The sequence below is a fragment of the Tigriopus californicus genome, chromosome 11 (genome assembly GCF_007210705.1).
Source record: "Tigriopus californicus strain San Diego chromosome 11, Tcal_SD_v2.1, whole genome shotgun sequence".
NCBI lineage: Eukaryota > Metazoa > Arthropoda > Copepoda > Harpacticoida > Harpacticidae > Tigriopus > Tigriopus californicus.
The window spans coordinates 14,294,603-14,303,353 of record NC_081450.1 but is presented as its reverse complement, the minus strand read 5'-3'; positions in this window follow the sequence as shown (position 1 = coordinate 14,303,353).

The window sequence follows — 8,751 nt, the reverse complement described above, 5'->3', positions numbered from 1 at the left end:
ATACTGACTGACTGGATATACCCATTCTCCATTCAAAGTACTTTCAGAAAAAACAACAAAACCAGGGATTGGTCGGTAACCTGAGACCTCACTTCCCCTCTTTTATTTGCCCTTCGTCCAAATCAGTAGCATCATTCAAACCACTCGAACACGATACTTGAGATCTTCGAATGGTTCCAGAAAGTCCATGTCTCGCAAAGTCTAAACCAATCGTTGTTGTCTGTCGAATAGGTTGAGATGCAAAAAAAAATCCGAGTCGTTCCAGGTGGTTGTTGGTCGAACTGATGCCAGACAATCCTTTGTAAATTCCTTTTGAACCTAAATCGGACCAACCTCAAGCTGTGTTGACCAGCCTCTCCTCCTCTTCCCGTGTTCATCTTAACTCTTTGACCATTAGACGGATGGATGGATGGATGGATGGGTGGTTGGTTGGTTGGTTTGTCGTCCGAATTTGCCAAACCAATCTGTCAACCCCAGCGATTCCCGAACGGATTCCAATTCCACGGAGAGGGGATTTCCCTCCAGCTGTTAAGTGTCCAAGGACCAGGACTCCCATGTATGCAGATTTGGGCGACAAGCTAAAGGAGAAGGCTGGAGCCATTTTGACGGTTGACTGAACGTCATTTTTATGCAACGAATCTTCCAGTGTTCAGACATTCCCGTTTTTATGGCTCATTAGCACCTTGGTTCACATTCAAAGAGTGTCGACACCTGCCTTTGAACTGCTACCCTGTCGATTGGTATCTTATTTACCAATCATGGCTTGAGAAACATGAACATGCCGTATGTGTACGTGGTATCATTGTCCATGGAGAGAGCCTCCTCCGCCTTTTGAATGTCGGCTCGAGAGAAACGGAAATAATTCATCAAGAAGTGATTAATCCATTCTTTCTCGGGGTGTGACTGGTAGGGGTGAGAAAAAAATGCTGGAACGATGAATAATAACTCGAGGGGGTGAACTAAAGTCATGATGAAAGAACAACAAAGGGTTCACACATGTGGTAAGCGAAAGAAATCGCCACCACCGACCATCGGTGATAATGGTCCCTCCAGGTATTTCCCCACTTCAGAAACAACCCCGAGAGGGCCAGCTCCAACTTGAACATCGGCTTAAAAACTGTTTGTAACCTGATCCCAGGGGATTGACAGGTCGTTTTTGTGTCCAGAGGAGTCATCTGCTGTACCGTACATCCGGGGATTGACAGGTCGTTTTTGTGTCCAGAGGAGTCATCTCCCTCTCGAAAACCGATGAAGAGAGCCTTGATTAGCCTTGATTTTATGACATGAGAATAGAGGTAAACAAGATCTGAGGTCTGAGGTCTGAACTTCAATAACCGTTGGTACGCATGAGAGCGAAGAAAGAGTAAGAAATGTATTTAACAATCGCTGTGAGAACAAGCCAAGGGTTTTGAACATAAGATGTGCTAGAACTACTACTACGCAAGTTTGGCTATGGAAAGATTCGATACTCTGATAAGAGCCCAATTTGAGGGACAGGGAACGTTTGGAGCTCGCCTGCAGATACGTCAATAGGTCGTTTCTTCGTTCGTTTCTGTAGCAATGCCATTCAGAGCTTGGCCACGAACCTCTCCTTGTCGGAGCGAGTGTGGCCCTCGTTCCGTGGAAAATAAATGAAGTGCACTCAATGTTGTTACGCAGGAGCTCTTTGAGAGCGGCGGCGGCTCTCTTTTCCACGGAACCGAGTCACAAAGTCGAGACAAATGATGAGACTTGGTGGCGCAACAAGAGATCTTGCGATGACGAGTCGTTCTCTGGACTCTCCTGACCGTCCAGTTTCTTATGCTTTGGTAGCAGCATCTTATCTGATCGTTGGCAATCCTGGTATCTCAAATGATCCATGATGGGATTCTATATTTAACCAAGAAAAGGGGCATTCAAGTGGGGTTACGAGATGGGAAACTTGTGAACGACTTCACTCCTCGTATCTTCTTCATTCAACATATGGGAAAGCCCAATGTAATTGTCCAATTTTTGGCTTGATAATAACCTTGTCCAACAGTTATTTCCCGACGATTCGGCCTCTAGGTCGGGAGTGTGTTGCCGACGATGAGTGCAAAAAGGCGGTCATTATTTTGTCAAATTCCTTCACCTTGTCAAGATGGATGGGGCGAGAGGCGGCAAATGAGCATCAATGCTTGAAAGACAACTATGAACTCGAGTTCAACCAACCTAAGACCGTAAAACCGAACGGGGAAGGAGGGCGCAGAGATAAGTTGAATATAATCGAGAAGGACGGGTTTCTACATTCCTCGGAATTCGTGAATTCTAATTATTGTGGAGCTTAGACACCCAGGGTAAAACTTGGTTTCTACCCTTGCCACACTCTTCAAGCCGTTGGTGATTTGTGAGGTCAGTCAACAAAAGAGGTAAAACCACCGCCCATACGGTTCATTATCTCAATTGGAAGCACTTTCCAGGCTCATGAACCTCACAGACCCAAGGGAGACCTGTCCCGGTGATGGGGTCATTCTTTTACTCCGGAAATCTGTCGTTGGTTAACATCCATCTTGCTTGTTGTTCCTGTTCCCATCATCCTTCGTTCTGGTGTCTCCTCTCAGTCGGTTCCAGGAGCTCCTTTCCACCCTTGCAATTCTACAATGCCCTGTGCATATACGTACATGTACTCGCACCACTGGGACCCGTTCACGATGTTCACGATGGGGGCCTGCTTGAGTTCGTTCATGGGGTGTGCTCTCACTTCCGCCCTCGACGTTTGTGTTCCTAATGAGGGCATTTCATGCTGGCTGAACGACATACCAGAAGCCTGGGCTCAATCTCGAAACCACAGATATGACCTCACCAAAATCAGGGGGACATGTTATCCTGAAGCATGAATTCGCATTTTCCAGCCCACCATGGGGTCAGGGTTAGTTTTTCGGCTTTCAATTTTGGTTAAGACACTGACATGACCCCCTCGGGTGATTTTTTAATAGGGAGCCCGTCCCAGATTCCCACACATATGGAGCATGGTGTGGATTTGCTGTATAATATACAAACGAATGTAGGTTTCCAATTGTTCCTTTCAATGGAGAAAGAAGACCTCATCGTGTGGAAGGGAAAGGGAAAAAGTGGGAGGAGGAAACGAAGAAGGGACACGACTGAATATGGTGTGTTACAAAACAGTACCAAAAATGTAGGGCAGACGGAAAAAGGAACAGTAACGGCATAGGGGAATAGTGAACTACTCTTGATCCAGAGTGAATTTGGGGCCTTCAAAATGGAGCCGAGAGACCCTGACGAAAAGATCATATCTTTGTTTACCAAATGACAAGAAGCCAAATGATTAAATATTTAGAGGGCAAGCTTTTGGGTCAGACGAAAAGCCTAAATCGAAAGGTCCCACTACCATTTTGTTAGTAATTAAGGACTCTTAGGAAAGAAAATAGAATGAAAATGATATAGAAGCATTTCATTCCTCACATTATAATTGGTTATTTTGGAAGGGATGGATTTGTGCTCAATATTTAAAAAGGGCCATAGAAAGGTCTTTAAACTATAACCAAGCATTTCAACCTTTGTGTGAACAATATGGAACCCAAACCTTTCCCATCTTTGGGTAAACATTTTAAGTCTACCATTAGATTCGATTTTCAGCAGATAATCCCATGAAAGGGCAAGGAATGACAACAACAAATAAAGCAATGATTCTCTTTGATCTACCATTCTCCCTAGGGTTTTTGTCTTTGGTGCTCAAGTGGACAGTGTAGTATTACAAGATGGTTAGATCAAGTCAAAATATTGGACAGTAACTTGTCAATACTTGAGTCATCCCTCCCCCCCCCCCCAGTGTCAACAAATGATTCCCAGACTCGCATCGCGTTCAAGTGGACTCCAAAACACAATCCCTTGCATTGTTTTCTCAAGCAAGAATTCACCTCTTGTTGATGATGGTTGCTGGTATGGTTTCTCGCTCGATCCATAATAGTATATGGCAGAGCACTGGAAATTCAAAGGAGAGACCGGACAAATATTGACCACCTTGCTAGCAAAATTTCCAATAAATTCCATTGTTCCTCCACAGAGAGAAAGACACGGGCTTCTTAACAACTCTTCGGCAAATTGAGTTCTGAGTTCACACTGAAGCTTTTGAAACGTTCTTGTACTTTCAATTTTCCGGCATTCCTCGTGTTTAACAAACACACACGGAAGATTAATATCCCTGCCAAAAAGAAGGAGATTTACAACTGGTGAAGGGCGCAAAAATATCGCCATAATTACAAGGTAGGCCAATGAATGCCCTTTATACCGAGCTTTGGTCTTCATTGAGATATGTTGTAATCAAGTCTGGAATCACTAGACATATATTGTAGACAAGGGAGAAGGTTTTTTTGTAGCCAATTGGTACAGCGTGATAAATATGATCAGATGCTATCAGTGAGCAACAACATGACTCCAAACAAAACGGTTTCACTCCCCTAATGAATGGTTCGATTCAAGTCGGACGTTTTTTTCGTTCCCATACTAAGCTAGGCCTCCGAGCGAGAATGAATGTCTTTTCTTTCAAATCTTTCAAAAAGCTTCTTTTCGAGGAGTTCATGCTGGGCGCGTTCATTTGTTCTTTTTCGAAAACCCAGCAATTTTGGAGCGGTTGGGGTTGGTAATTCGGCTTGCCTTTTTGTCATATGCAAATTTTTCTGGCACATTCCACTCTTTGAAAGTGCAAATAACCTCGGGGTTGGGGAGTATTTAACTCATGTTCCAAGTGAATGATGTCAAGAAGCTTACCTTTTCAACAGACGTCATTCAATTACCCTCCAGTAAAAGGTATTATTTTTCACAGGAGGGATCAACGAGGAGGTTTAATGAAATGCGCGGGAAATTTGAATAGTACAATGTTGCGAAGGCTCATTCATGGGCTGTATGAGTTATCGTCTAGCACAGAGAAAACCGGGGACTCGACACATTTTACGACTTTAGTGGCAGACAGGTTCTCCCATTTGGGCTTCGGAAATCATTCGAGACAAGTCTCAAAGATAGCGAATTCATGAGCTTCAAGACCTGTTCGTGAAAAACAACAAGAAGAAATCGGAGCACAGAGATAAGGCAAATGGTTTGAATGGTGAAAAATGTGTTTTATTGCCTTGCGCGACACTTGTCCTCCCCAAGAGTTGAGAGTGCCTTTCCAGCGACACTTGATGTACGTACGACGTACTGAGCTATAGTGGATTGTCGCTCCTTGGGCGGATGGATGCCTTTGGATTTCTGGAATCTCAAGCATGAGAGTCTCTGACGATGAGACTTTCGACTTGCGCTGTGAGTGATGGGAACAAATCTAACGACTTGGCCACGAGGAGGGTTAATCAATTGACGAACTTTTGCACGGTAGACAAGTGCTCGTCGTCGTCAAGTTTTATGATCTAGATCCTCCCCAGGATGGGATGATCATTTAAGAGAAGCAGGTTGGAAAAATTTCCTCAGTCCTCAGTCCTTATCCACGGGCCATGAGAGTAGGGAGAGAGACAGAGGCAAAACCCCCGTGGAAAAAAAACTACTTCTCTCAGCACTCCAGGGGATCCCAGAGGTTTTTGGCAAATAACTTCCACCGCGGATCGAACAACAATATCAACAACAACAACAACAACTACAGCTACAGGGTTGTAAACCAATCCTTTCCCTTTATGACCTGAATTGACTTACTGAGGGCGGAAACAATGGATCCCATTTTCCATTTTCCCTGGCATCAGATAAGAACAACATCCGGATCCTCTGCGCGACTTTTATTAATTCTTCGGTCGGACTTAGAATGGAACTTGAAGTGGAGGTGATCTTGTTTCCCTCCACACTTTTTTTTCTCGTCTAATGAGAGTTCCATGCACCCACGTGTTTGTTTGCTCTACTAGCACACTTGCAGAAAATCGCTTTTCCCAAAGAAGGTGAATATTATCCCTTCGCAACTCTCGCTTCTCTGGTGATCATATTAGAATTCAAATTCCGTCTCAATGATAAATAACCAATGGAGAAGGGTGGTGCTCCTATAAATCATTGTCTCTAACAAGATTTTCACCCAAGCATCCTCGAACTCTTGAAGCGCGAACATTAAGCAGGGGTGTGCGAGGCAAAAAACTTGGGATTAAATTCTAGATTTTTGACGCTCCTTTCTCAAACTTTCTCACCCTTTTTCTGATAAACCCAAGAATCTGACCACCCCCAACATCAAATATTGTCGCAGCCAAGGGTGAAGACATCAAGACAGAATTAGGGACGGAGAATTCCTTCGCAATCTCCGATTGTCCGATTGATCGGAAGAGAGTAGCGCTTTTCACCACGGGGTTTATCGCTACCGCCATCGCATTCAAGATCGCATGGAAATCGGTTGGAGAGAAGGATTTGAAGAGGTTCTCGAAAGGACCGAGTTCGAGAATAGGACAAAGGTGTCCTTGTTTGGACAAGAGGAGAGTCAAAAGTGCGTGGAGCACTCGAGTGGAGAAATTCTCATCTATTTTCGTTACTCTCAGCGGAAGGAATTACTCTGCTCAAGAATCCATACCCGAAAGTTCATTCACCACTTGAACTTTTTACTTATAGAATCCTTCGGAGATGGAGATTTCACACAACACAAGCTTTTGTAACCGGCGAGCAAAATGACGGCCACTAAAGCACCATCAATCCATCATCACTGATGATATCAACCCGGCAATTATCTCGATCAGTAAACCTTTCCGAGATTGAATGTCTTTGGAATCCTTTGTCATTCGAGTTCTTAAGATTTGCCGAAGGGGCACGACAACCTTCGCCATGTTTTAAACCCAGAAGTCCATGGACAGAATCTGTCCAGGAACTTCATATGCATTGTCTGTCAATCAATCTTGCAAATTACGTCTGTACCGTTGGTTTTGTTTTGACAAATGGTGAGTGCACATTCTAATTTCACAGTTTAAAAGGCAATTCACCGAAAACAGACTGGAACTGGAGCACGCTGAGCCAACATATTTAAGCGTGCTCTTCTGACCAAGATGATCACCCCATGAAAAAATGGGAAATATTTCCCTCCACCAAGCTGACATCATCTGTTGGTTGAATGAGGAATCGTGATGGTCCTGGTAATTAAGTGGACTCCAGAATCCAAATAATTGCCCCACGACTAATTTGGCCACCTCGATCCATGGCCTCACTTTCTCCCTCAACACCTGACCGGCATCACATGTTATGTAAACGGGATACTAAATCTGCTGACGATGGGGTCAAAATATTGAAGGACGTTCAGCTCCCCCACACTTCTAACTTGATCATAACAATTGGTGTCATTGGTTTGTGTCTGATCCGCTTGGCGTCCACCTGTCTCGGGGCTATTTATAGGAGAGGTCCTATCGCATTCCAACTCAATAATGCGGATTTCAGCAGATGCCAAAATGGCCATATTCACCTTGCCTGGCCTCTGGCAAATGATGGAGGACAGATCGACACTCGGTGATCATGTTATGTACGTACAACATGCTACGTTCGTATTAGTCCATTAAAGAGGGGGCCATGCCAAGAAAGCACTTTTCCTGATTAGAGCTTGGGTGTCTGCTTGTGCTTGCCAAGTAGGTAAGCAGGATATCATGGTCACGGTAGAGCAGCTACCTACCTTTTTTATCATGGGGAAGGTCAAACTTGAAAGGGAANGCGGATGCTCTACCAATGCGGTACCCCAGCAAGCCTGTCAAATTGAGCCATGTACTCAGCTAATTGTAATGTCTACTCGTAGAATTTTGATGTTGTTAGTATCCTGATCGAATGATGCACCTTTCAATGAGAGTTACACGAGTATCATTGTTTTATTGACTGTTGACAAACCAGTATAGAGATATTATTTTCATTTAACTCATTCCCTTAGGTTTTGAATGTTTCAGGAAGCCACTGATGTCAATAGTTTTGGTTTTCAAAACCTGTAGGCACTTCAATCAATTGTTTGTTGATTGAATTTAGACCTGTAACTAGTTCCCAGCACTTCTTGCTTTTTGTAGAGTAAACAAACGATGGTCCAGGTTGAACAAATCCTTGATGGCATTTGGCTGGGAGCCGGACAAAAGTGGGTAAGCGCCAATTTTCCGATAGGATGTTGGGCCAAGGCCAATAAGGTTGTTAAGTCCTGGAGCGGGTTGAGTTGAGGTGAAATTGGGAACCCTTCTTAGAGACTCCAGCGTGAGAACTGTTATGATTTTGACATTTGACTCGTCGAATCTCGAACACGCAACAAATCAAAATAATAATCACGCTGAAGTACCTCCGGAGGGATCCCAATTTCACCTCAGCTCAACAAATGATGGTGCTTTTTGTGTAGGAGAACTAATCATAACGGCAGCAATTGAAAACCCTCGACCAATAAGAGTAAGGGACCCCATAGAAAAATCGTCTAATCAGAGAGAAGGAGAATCAACTGACTTTTCTATATTTAGCATCTTTATGCCCCTCAAGTTTCAGAAGGATAATGCGCAACCTCTCATTTTTTATAATGTTTATTAAAAAAAGGCAAAATTCTTTTTCAATGCGTAACCTGGTCGGGTACCTAGTCGGTCTGGAATAGACATGAGGGATTAAAATGCTGAAGGAACAAACATGAGACCATAAAGTTGCTCACATAATTGCTAAGAAGATTGAGTTGTTTGGGCACAACCTCCTTCTCCTCGACCGGAGTCAGCTGAGCAAAACAAACTCGTCGGACCAGGTCAATCATCCTCGAAAAATTTGGCCGAGGCTTCCCGAGAAAGACGGCTCTGGAACGTCTGTGGGTCATACTAGTAAACCAAC